The 12,956-nt window shown below is 42.1% G+C and overlaps 1 protein-coding gene across 1 annotated transcript in view; it reads left to right on the plus strand.

Moving 5' to 3' along the window:
• Positions 1 to 4,882: 4,882 nt before the first annotated feature.
• Positions 4,883 to 12,956, plus strand: part of diras1b (DIRAS family, GTP-binding RAS-like 1b) — a 45,867-nt gene continuing 37,793 nt past the window's right edge. The window contains exon 1 of the mRNA XM_034194849.1: positions 4,883 to 5,050. The gene's annotated coding sequence lies outside the window, so the exon portion shown is untranslated. The remainder of the gene's footprint in view (positions 5,051 to 12,956) is intronic.

The following is a 12,956-nucleotide window of genomic DNA, read 5'->3' on the forward strand; positions in this document are numbered from 1 at the left end:
AATTTAGTACAACCCCAGTTCCAATGAAGTTGGGACGTTGTGTAAAATGTAAATAAAAACAATAGTGATTTGCAAATCCTCTTCATAGTGCAGCAGATAACTGAAACAATCATGCAAATGGAGATAAAAGCATCAAATTCGGCAGAAATACTCCTTAGACACTCTTCTTTAGAAAAAAAAAAATGATTGACCACTTGACTTTTCAATCGGTGGTCAGGTAGGAGTCAATTGAATTACAGAGGTCAAAATTAAAAAATGCTCTAATCATATTGAAAAATATTCCACATTATTTGCCTGATCATAAAGATTCCAAAAAGGTATAGTTTGGACTATCTGTGACTGAATTCTATGGAGTTACGGGATAAAACCAGCAAAAATGGTGACAAAGGTCAATTTCAGTTTGTCCAGGCGTCAAAAGTTAAAGTTGCTCCAATTTTGGAATAAGTGGTGCAAATTACTGGTTTAGCTAATAGGATTAATAAATGGAATAGTTCTGACTGTGTAGCGTGCTTGTTTTGCAAAGTAAAGGTTAAACAATGTCGGCATCCATTGGATTCTATGACATGTGACATATGCTGCCCTGTAACATAACTAAGCATGACACATGATTCAAACTATTCCTTTTTAAAACCATATTCAGTCAACTAATAATTTGCATCAGTTTTTACCAATCACACTCCAACCTGTCCACCACAGCCAAGACCAAAGAGCTGTCGAAGGACACCAGGGACAAACTGTAGACCTGCACAAGGCTGGGATGGACTACAGGACAACAGTCAAGCAGCTTAGAAAACTGTTATGATTATTAGAAAGTGGAAGAAACACAAGATGACTGTCAATCTCCGTCAGTCTGGGATTCTATGCAAGATCTCACTTTGTGGGGTAAGGATGATTCTGAGAAAGCTCAGAACTACAACCCCTGGCAAAACTTATGGAATCACCGGCCTCAGAGGATGTTCATTCAGTTGTTTAATTTTGTAGAAAAAAAGCAGATCACAGACATGACACAAAACTAAAGTCATTTCAAATGGCAACTTTCTGGCTTTAAGAAACACTATAAGAAATAATAATAAAAAAAAAAAAAGATTGTGGCAGTCAGTAACGGTTACTTTTTTAGACCAAGCAGAGGAAAAAAATATGGAATCGCTCAATTCTGAGGAAAAAATTATGGAATCACCCTGTAAATTTTCATCCCCCAAATTAACACCTGCATCAAATGAGATCTGCTCAGTGACATTGACCCTATGCCATGACATTGACCCTATGTGTCTTTTTGCAAGGAATGTTTTTGCAGTTTTTGCTCTAGGGCAAGATGCATTATCATCTTGAAAAATGATTTCATCATCCCCAAACATCCTTTCAATTGTCCAAAATATCAACATAAACTTGTGCATTTATTGATGATGTAATGACAGCCATCTCCCCAGTGCCTTTACCTGACATGCAGCCCCATATCATCAATGACTGTGGAAATTTACATGTTCTCTTCAGGCAGTCATCTTTATAAATCTCATTGGAAAGGCACCAAACAAAAGTTCCAGCATCATCACCTTGCCCAATGCAGATTCGAGATTCATCACTGAATATGACTTTCATCCAGTCATCCACAGTCCACAATTGCTTTTCCTTAGCCCATTGCAACCTTGTTTTTTTTTCTGTTTAAGTGTTAATGATGCCTTTCGTTTAGCTTTTCTGTATGTAAATCCCATTTCCTTTAGGCGGTTTCTTACAGTTCGGTCACAGACGTTGACTCCAGTTTCCTCCCATTCGTTCCTCATTTGTTTTGTTGTACATTTTTCGATTTTTGAGACATATTGCTTTAAGTTTTCTGTCTTGACGCTTTGATGTCTTCCTTGGTCTACCAGTATGTTTGCCTTTAACAACCTTCCCATGTTGTTTGTATTTGGTCCAGAGTTTAGACACAGCTGACTGTGAACAACCAACATCTTTTGCAACATTGCGTGATGATTTACTCTCTTTTAAGAGTTTGATAATCCTCTCCTTTGTTTCAATTGACATCTCTCGTGTTGGAGCCATGATTCATGTCAGTCCACTTGGTGCAACAGCTCTCCAAGGTGTGTTCGCTCCTTTTTAGATGCAGACTAACGAGCAGATCTGATATGATGCAGGTGTTAGTTTTGGGGATGAAAATTTACAGGGTGATTCCATAATTTTTTCCTCAGAATTGAGTGATTCCATATTTTTTTCCTCTTCTTGGTCTAAAAAAGTAACCGTTACTGACTGCCACAATCTTTTTTTTCTTGATTTCTTATAGTGTTTCTTAAAGCCAAAAAGTTGCCATTGAAATTACTTTAGTTTTGTGTCATGTCTGTGATCTGCTTTTTTCCTACAAAATTAAACAACTGAATGAACATCCTCCGAGGCCGGTGATTCCATAATTTTTGCCAGGGGTTGTACACAGGAGGACCTGGTCAATGACCTGAAGAGAACTGGGACCACAGTCACAAAGATTACATTAGTAACACATGATGCTGTCATGGTTTAAAATCCTGCAGGGCATCATGGTCCCCCTGCTCAAGCCAGCACATGTCCAGGCCCGTTTGAAGTTCACCAGTGACCATCTGGATGATCCAGAAGAGGCATGGGAGAAGGTCATGTGGTCAGATGAGACCAGAATAGAGCTTTTTGGCATCACCTCCACTTACCATGTTTAGAGGATGAGGATGAGAACAACCCCAAGAAAACCATCCCAACCGTGAAGCATGGGGGTGGAAACATCATACTCTGGGGGTGCTCCTCTGCAAAGGGGACAGGACGACTGCACCGTATTGAAGGGAGGATGGATGGGGTCATGTATTGCGAGATTTTGGCAAACAACCTCTTTCCCTCAGTAAGAGCATTGAAGATGGGTCATAGCTGGGTCTTCCAGCATGACAATGATCCCAAACACACAGCCAGGGCAACTAAGGAGGGGCTCTGTAAGAAGCATTTCAAGGTCCTGGAGTGGCCTGGTCAGTCTCCAGACTTGAACTCCATAGAAAATCTTTGGAGGGAGCTGAAACTCCAAACCTGAAAGATCTACAGAAGATCTGTATGGAGGAGTGGACCAAAATCCCTGCTGCAGTGTGTGAAAACCTGGTGAAAAACTACAGGAAACGTATGACCTCTGTACTAATTGCAAACAAGGGCTACTGTACCAAATATTAACATTGATTTTCACAGGTGTTGAAATACTTATTTGCAGCAGTAACATACAAATAAATGATTAAAAAACCATATATTGTGATTTCCGGAATTTTTTTTTTTTTTTTAAGATTATGTCTCTCACAGTGGACATGCACCTAAGATGAAAATTTCAGACCCCTCCATGATTTCTAAGTGGGAGAACTTGCAAAATCGTAAGGTGTTCAAATACTTATTTTCCTCACTGTGTGTGTGTGTGTATATATATACACACACACACACACACACACACACACACACACACACACACACACACACACACACACACACACACACACACACACACACACACAAATCTTAGTCTCATGTTGATCAGAATTGTGCTTAAAGGTTTGAATGGGCTTCACAACATTTTCCAGTTTCAGTGTGAGCTGTGGCGGTCTTACATTTAGGAATGTCTTGTCTGAACTTTATCCACCCCATGAGCAAGCACACTGATAACATTGGTATTATCTAGTTACAGGAAAAACCTCAAGCAGACCACACTCAGTGCAGTGACCATCAGCTGTGGCCATTCTAACTAATTACAACATTCTACAAGCACAGAATTGTCAGAATGCGCACTGACGAATGCTGCTGTTAACCTATACCACAATGACAGATGGCTGAGAAAACAACCACGAGATGAAGGTTAGAGTCCCAGTGAAAGACACTGCAGGAGTAAATCACTGAGTGTACTGACTGATGCTGGAACATTCATTACAATAGGGTATTCTCCAGGTCTCACTCGTGCACGTGCACCTCCATCCCTCTATGTTCTGCAACCATATGATACAGACAACGATATTATAAGATTAAATCCTACTCGTCTGCCATTATATAAATTTATTAATAAGTATACCTGTAGAGGGGATTGGCTGCTGGACTCTGGTCAGAGACACTGAGGTCGCTGTCCGTGGTGCTGATCCTTCAGCACATATTGCTCTAAAGTGTATGAGCTCGAGTTAATAACTCCGAGAAAAGTTATTAGTGTGTGATTAGATCCCGTGTACAGTAATTATATGCAGTATTCAGTGATTAACTTTATTTACATTATAATAAGGCTGTTATAGTCGCTGTCCGTGGTGCTGATCCGCTGGTACGCGTTCTAACTTCAAATTGTATCCGCTGATAAATAATAATACTAATAATAATAAACAGCTTCCATAAGGCTCAGTTAATTTGTGCATTTCCACCTTTTGATCAGAGTCTCTCCGTGATGAAAGCTGCATTCACGTTCTCGTGACAGATGCGGAAAAGCGTTTTTACGCACTGACCTTTGACCTGACGCATTCGTCAATCCCGACCTTTAAAGTGTTATGAAATATCACAGCGGATGACTCATTTTAGCAGCAAACACCGACAAAAGCAAATGACGTGTTGTTTGTCAGGGAAAGTGATTTGATAAATTCGGCAGCGCGAATCTGATTTGCTGCGCTCTCTCTCTCTCTCTCTCTTTCTCTCTCTCAAGAAAAAATAGGTTCCTCACATCTTTTTGCATAAATATTATGAATTCCTGCGGTTTTTATGTCATCCTTTGGGTTAAAAAATGCCAACCAAGACATCGAGCGAAGATATAAAAATGGGATTTATCGGTGAACTCTGTTTCTAAACGGGATATTTTTGTTGGCATCCGAACACCGGGAAGAAGTGAAAGAAAATCAAGTGCAGGCGGAAAGGGTGAGGGCATAGCACCTCCCACGTCCTGAGAGAGAGAGAGAGAGAGAGACGGCGGTGGTGTTGGAAATCGGACGACATGAGCTCGACGTGAACCGCGTAAAAATGATTTAAGACGCTTTCGGCGTTTGTTTTTTTCATCCATCGGAACCAAGGACGAGCCTGAGGCGGAGCTATACTTCACGATCAGGTAGGAACAACCCGCTCATCCATGTCTTACACGGGGATTAGACGTCGGTATTCAGCGGCGGAACCGCGCGGAGCTTCTTCTGTCTGTCTGTCTGTCTGCTGCGCGCGCGCAGCAAGACGGGGATTTCGCCTCTTTCACGGCACACGCACCCAGCGATCACGACGCACGGTTGCTTTGATGAGCACATCCGTGTGGTTTCTGTGCCGACTAAATACCCGCAACAGCCATATTGGCCATTGGCAGAGTGTGTGTGTGTGTGTGTGTGTGTGGGGGGGGGGGGGGGGGTTAAAGGGAGGCTGAGGAAGGAGACAGTGTTGGTTTTGGGGGTGGGAGTGGGGGGCTTCTGCGACTGCCAAATGATGGCACCGCTGTGAGATGGCGATCCTCTGGTATTTATGAATGAACGGAGCGGAGTAGGTGGTCTGTATAATGGCGCTGCGCACCAATCTGCGGGCCCACGGCGAGAACGTCCTGCCACCCCTTCCTGTCTGCAGCCGCGCACGTCACAAGAATCAGACAATGCATATGCACCAAAAGCCGCGCCAGCGTGACGCGGAAAACCCGCCGTTTCTGTGGCAAATGTCACTGCTTTAATCCTCCATCTGGATATCTGGTTTTGTCCGTGCGCGTGTCCCCTCCTCCGTGCGTTGTTCTCTGCGGGACTCGTGAGTGGACGGCAGAGCCATCATGACGTGAAGAAGGGCTTCTGTTTGCGTGTGCGCGTTTGTGACTCAGTTTCCTGCCAGTCACGTGTGTGTGTGTGTGTGTGTGTGTGTGTGTGTGTGTGTGCGCCTCTTTAAAATAATGAGTGATAACAAAGGAGAGGATGTATGACAGTTAATCCAGTGATGGCAGCGTTAAAGTGTGTGTGTGGGGGGGGGGCGAGGGGTCTGTCCACGCTGAGTGGACGCAGTGTTGTTGCATAAGAACTCACAGTGCTTTGGCAGGACAAAGAAATGCCGGAGGAGGAGGAGGTGATGCTGAATAAATTTAAATAGTGATGATCATGTGGAGATCCTGGCATCATCACATCTTTCACTGTTGTCAGCAGTGACGTTTGTGGCAGGTTGTTCTGACATCTTCAGAATAAGGAAGGGCAGTGCAGAAGAAGAACCACCTGGTCAGGATGTGTCCTTGGACTTGTCTGCAGTCCACCATGCTGTAAATGGTTATGAGCAGGAACCTGAAAAAGACAGCTGTCCACTCCAGGGAGAGACATGGACTCTCATCCACTTCATGCTACAGAATCCTGGTTAATAGTCCGTGGGCCATGCAGGTTTTTGGTACCACTTAAGACTTCAAAACAACTCTTAGAATCCAGCCTCAGTTTACCAAGGCCTACACAAAAATATAGTACACCCATCCCGGGTGGTACCTGTAGCCAGGTAGGGGTTAATGAAGAATTACACAGAGGTGAAAATGTAAAAATGCTCAAGACATGTTGAAAACTATATCACATTATTATTGTTTGGGTTAACAGGGCTCTAAAAAGGAACAGTTTGCACCATTTGTCATGCTTGTTTATCATGTTACAGAGTAACATACACTCAACAAAAATATAAACGCAACACTTTTGGTTTTGCTCCCATTTTGTATGAGATGAACTCAAAGATCTAAAACTTTTTCCACATACACAATATCACCATTTCCCTCAAATATTGTTCACAAACCATTCTAAATCTGTGATAGTGAGCACTTCTCCTTTGCTGAGATAATCCATCCCACCTCACAGGTGTGCCATATCAAGATGCTGATTAGACACCATGATTAGTGCACAGGTGTGCCTTAGACTGTCCACAATAAAAGGCCACTCTGAAAGGTGCAGTTTTGTTTTATTGGGGGGGATACCAGTCAGTATCTGGTGTGACCACCATTTGCCTCATGCAGTGCAACACATCTCCTTCGCATAGAGTTGATCAGGTTGTCATTTGTGGCCTGTGGAATGTTGGTCCACTCCTCTTCAATGGCTGTGCGAAGTTGCTGGATATTGGCAGGAACTGGTACACGCTGTCGTATACGCCGGTCCAGAGCATCCCAAACATGCTCAATGGGTGACATGTCCGGTGAGTATGCCGGCCATGCAAGAACTGGGACATTTTCAGCTTCCAAGAATTGTGTACAGATCCTTGCAACATGGGGCCATGCATTATCCTGCTGCAACATGAGGTGATGTTCTTGGATGTATGGCACAACAATGGGCCTCAGAATCTCATCATGGTATCTCTGTGCATTCAAAATGCCATCAATAAAATGCACCTGTGTTCTTCATCCATAACAGACGCCTTTCCATACCATAACCCCACCGCCACCATGGGCCACTCGATCCACAACAGTGACATCAGAAAACCGCTCACCCACACAACGCCACACACGCTGTCTGCCATCTGCCCTGGACAGTGTGAACCGGGATTCATCCGTGAAGAGAACACCTCTCCAACGTGCCAAACGCCAGCGAATGTGAGCATTTGCCCACTCAAGTCGGTTACGACGACGAACTGGAGTCAGGTCGAGACAGTTTGTGCAGAAATTCTTTGGTTATGCAAACCAATTGTTTCAGCAGCTGTCCGAGTGGCTGGTCTCAGACGATCTTGGAGGTGAACATGCTGGATGTGGAGGTCCTGGGCTGGTGTGGTTACACGTGGTCTGCGGTTGTGAGGCTGGTTGGATGTACTGCCAAATTCTCTGAAACGCCTTTGGAGACGGCTTATGGTAGGGAAATGAACATTCAATACACGAGCAACAGCTCTGGTTGACATTCCTGCTGTCAGCATGCCAATTGCACGCTCCCTCAAATCTTGCGACATCTGTGGCATTGTGCTGTGTGATAAAACTGCACCTTTCAGAGTGGCCTTTTATTGTGGGCAGTCTAAGGCACACCTGTGCACTAATCATGGTGTCTCATCAGCATCTTGATATGGCACACCTGTGAGGTGGGATGGATTATCTCAGCAAAGGAGAAGTGCTCACTATCACAGATTTAGACTGGTTTGTGAACAATATTTGAGGGAAATGGTGATATTGTGTATGTGGAAAAAGTTTTAGATCTTTGAGTTCATCTCATACAAAACGGGAGCAAAACCAAAAGTGTTGCGTTTATATTTTTGTTGAGTATATTATGAATGTCATATTCAAAGGCTACAGTCGTGCAGTAGCACATACGTTGCTTGTGTTGTTTACATTATTCACATTTCCAGCAAGCTAATATAAATCCTCAGGTGTCTTAGGCACAAATATTAAAGGTGAGACGATGGAGCCAAAAAGAAAAAAGAAAAGAAAGGAAAAAAATGTATTTTCACACTTGTATTTTTAATGGTGTAGCAGTTGCTTCTTGCCACGCCCCCAAGACAGAAGAGGCATCAGTCTGTAATTGTACCACAGACCATGTGAGAGTGACATATGAATGTAATCAATCTCAGTTGGCGTGTCTCACAGAGTAAGATGAGTACAATACAAATGGATTTCTTTGACATATGTCACAGACCTCTAAAATGAGCTGTTTCAGGCCTGCATTTGGTTCATTTCTGAGTAGTTTCTGCATGCACAGATGTATAATTGAGGGACTTTGCTTAAGGATGCTTAACATGAAACCTCAAGTATATTTAACTGTGACATGTAGAGACAGATTTTGCACAGCATGACCCCTTTAAGTAGACATTTTGACTACTATGCCAAATAACACATATGGAATGATTACAGAGTGCATTAAGCACGAAAAGCATCACAGCCTGCATGTAATCAGTGATGAACACCAGACCTAATGCGATGTATTATGTGAACATTTCAAATAAACTGATGCCATCTGAATGAATGAAACACTTTAGCATTGATCTCTTACAGAATTAAAGTGGATGTTATTTAGTATATAGAGAGGCGCTTGAGAACTGTGGCAGATGTGACTAAGTTTGATTCTCTTAAACAATATGAGGTAACAGCTGCAAGATTTATTTTGTGTGTATGTGTTTTTAATTTTTAATCAATACTTCCCAGCACTCTGGTGCCACTTTAAATGGATGTCAAGAGGATCCATTTAAAATAAATAAATAAACAACTGTAAGTTGATTTTTTTCCTGTCAGAGCATCTTATTTTCGCTGAAAGTTAACTTCTCAAATAGTCGAGAATGTGCAGCGCATTTGAGCAGCGTTTGTCACCATCTAGTGGGTGATGTGAGCATTTCAGGGCTTCTGTACTTTTCCTTGCTGAAACTCAAAATTCAGCAAAATAAGGATATTTATAAATGTCAGAAATGTATGCTTTTTGGCAGGCAGAGCTGTGACCTCCTTAATGTATAAAAAGTTTGAATTTGAGAGTTTTATTGTTCTTGAGTTTTACGACATGGAAGGTTTTGCCATATGGAAGAACAGACTGAAGGACAGCAATTTTGCTTGACCAGCACAACTTAGAGTTGTGAAAAAATAAATTAATATTAATACTAATAATAATACATGCATCCTTAGCCAAACTCAAACCACAAATTTTCCAGAAAAAAATGTGTTCATTTTACCAGCTTTCAGATTTATGTGACACTGGCTTCCTCTGAGGCAGAATGAGGAAAGTGACAGAAAGGAAATAAAAATGGATGTTTGGTCTCCTATAAATAAAGAAAGCCTTTTATCCATCCACTTTGAGTATAATGAGATATATCTGTGCATGGATATTCTGATTCTGACACCATCAGATACAGTGTTTGTTTGTTTTTTCTCAGATTTCTTTTGAGCTGTAAGCTGTACTTTAAAAAAAAATATTAAAACTGCAGCAATCATTTTAGTGTTCATGGAATGAATTAAGAATTAAAATTTTTTTTATCTTTTTGAAAAAAACTGGAAAAAAATATTGAACTCTCAAGCTTTCCTAATCTTTTGAGATGCACCTCTGTGTGTAGATAGATCTAGACAGAAGGTAGACACAATATTCTAAAGGACATACTTAAATGTTTTGTACAAACTGGTCTGATCTTAATAGTTACAGCCTGTAAAATCTGCAACAGGATAATTCAAGTGTGTTGTGTTTTCTTCTTTATTGTTGATGTGAGAAACACATCAACAGCATCACCTATTTAAAATGACTACGCTCATAAATGCAGGAAATCTATAATTGTGTCGTGGCAGTAGGACTACTGTTATACAGACTGGAGGTTGATTCCCAGGTCTGTGCTTCACGTTGCCTTCAGTGAATCTGCAGTGTCCCACTGCATCCAGCTGTAAATGGGGACCGGCCTTGATTGGGTAACTACCCTGATAGACCTGTGTCCCATCCAAGGAGACTTGTAGAAGGTATGCTAGAGTATCCAGGGATAAGCATGGGACATGTGTTGGACTTATTTCTTCTCCAACTTGACTTCCAGCTAAGCCTCATTAGGTTTTCTTTTCTTCTGTACCATGAAAACCTGTTAGTGAGTGTGACGTATGAGACCACAACTTCTGGCTGAACCAGGACTGGTGCAGAAAACTGCTGCCACTGTCTGTCCAGTCCCACACCTCCTATAAGTCCTGCATAGGCACTGAGGCCGTTTGGTGGCGCTGCTTATTAGTCCATGAGCCAGTCATCAATTTTGACCTAATCGGTACCACTGAAGGTGACGAAACAACACTTAGAATCCAGCCTCAGTGTACTATGGCCGACACAAAAATGTAGTACAGCCATAGTAGGGTGGCAGCTCTACCCAGGTAGGGGTCAATGAAGAATTACACAGGGGTTGACATTTAAAAATGCTCCAATCATGTTAAAAACTATACCACATTATTTGTCTGATTTTAACAATTCCAAAAAGGCATAGTGTGGACTATCTATGACTGAATGTTCTGGAGTTATGGGGTAAAAACAGCAAAAATGTGACAAAGGTCAGTTTCAGTTTGTACAGGGGTCAAAAGTTAAAGTTGTTCCAATTTCAGTACAAAATGATGCAAAGTATTAGTTGAAATAATAGGTTTAACAAATGGAATAATTTTGACTGTGTTGAATGTTTGGTCTCAAACAAGGTCGAAGTCCATTGGATTCTATGACATGTGACATACACTCAACAAAAATATAAACGCAACACTTTTGGTTTTGCTCCGATTTTGTATGAGATGAACTCAAAGATCTAAAACTTTTTCCACATACACAATATCACCATTTCCCTCAAATATTGTTCACAAACCAGTCTAAATCTGTGATAGTGAGCACTTCTCCTTTGCTGAGATAATCCATCCCACCTCTCAGTTGTGCCATATCAAGATGCTGATTAGACACCATGATTAGTGCACAGGTGTGCCTTAGACTGCCCACAATAAAAGGCCACTCTGAAAGGTGCAGTTTTGTTTTATTGGGGGGGGGGGGGGGGGGGATACCAGTCAGTATCTGGTGTGACCACCATTTGCCTCATGCAGTGCAACACATCTCCTTCGTATAGAGTTGATCAGGTTGTCAATTGTGGCCTGTGGAATGTTGGTCCACTCCTCTTCAATGGCTGTGCGAAGTTGCTGGATATTGGCAGGAACTGGTACACGCTGCCGTATACGCCGGTCCAGAGCATCCCAAACATGCTCAATGGGTGACATGTCCGGTGAATATGCCGGCCATGCAAGAACTGGGACATTTTCAGCTTCCAAGAATTGTGTACAGATCCTTGCAACATGGGGCCGTGCATTATCCTGCTGCAACATGAGGTGATGTTCTTGGATTATGGCACAACAATGGGGCTCAGGATCTTGTCACGGTATCTCTGTGCATTCAAAATGCCATCAATAAAATGCACCTGTGTTCTTCGTCCATAACAGACACCTGCCCATACCATAACCCCACCGCCACCATGGGCCACTCGATCCACAACATTGACATCAGAAAACCGCTAACCCACACGACGCCACACACGCTGTCTGCCATCTGCTCTGGACAGTGTGAACCGGGATTCATCCGTGAAGAGAACACCTCTCCAACGTGCCAAACGCCAGTGAATGTGAGCATTTGCCCACTCAAGTCGGTTACGATGACGAACTGGAGTCAGGTCGAGACCCCGATGAGGACGACAAGCATGCAGATGAGCTTCCCTGAGACGGTTTCTGACAGTTTGTGCAGAAATTCTTTGGTTATGCAAACCGATTGTTTCAGCAGCTGTCCGAGTGGCTGGTCTCAGACGATCTTGGAGGTGAACATGCTGGATGTGGAGGTCCTGGGCTGGTGTGGTTACACGTGGTCTGCGGTTGTGAGACTGGTTGGATGTACTGCCAAATTCTCTGAAACGCCTTTGGAGACGGCTTATGGTAGAGAAATACACATTCAATACACGAGCAACAGCTCTGGTTGACATTCCTGCTGTCAGCATGCCAATTGCACGCTTCCTCAAATCTTGCGACATCTGTGGCATTGTGCTGTGTGATAAAACTGCACCTTTCAGAGTGGCCTTTTATTGTGGACAGTCTAAGGCACACCTGTGCACTAATCATGGTGTCTAATCAGCATCTTGATATGGCACACCTGTGAGGTGGGATGGATTATCTCAGCAAAGGAGAAGTGCTCACTATCACAGATTTAGACGGGTTTGTGAACAATATTTGATGGAAATGGTGATATTGTGTATGTGGAAAAAGTTTTAGATCTTTGAGTTCATCTCATACAAAATGGGAGCAAAACCAAAAGTGTTGCGTTTATATTTTTGTTGAGTGTATATATATATGTATGACATTGAAAAATGAATTTGATAAATCAAAAAAGTAACTTTGTTTTATTTCTATGTACTATTCCACTGAGGACTCTACCCCCTGATGGATGGTTCATGAATGTGCATCCGTATCATACTATATATATATATATATATATATATATATATATATATATATATATATATATATATATATATATATATATATATATATATATGAATTATTATTATTATTATTAATTAACATATTTTATTGTGTTTTATGCACC

Source organism: Thalassophryne amazonica, chromosome 19 (assembly GCF_902500255.1).
Source record: "Thalassophryne amazonica chromosome 19, fThaAma1.1, whole genome shotgun sequence".
Taxonomy (NCBI): domain Eukaryota; kingdom Metazoa; phylum Chordata; class Actinopteri; order Batrachoidiformes; family Batrachoididae; genus Thalassophryne; species Thalassophryne amazonica.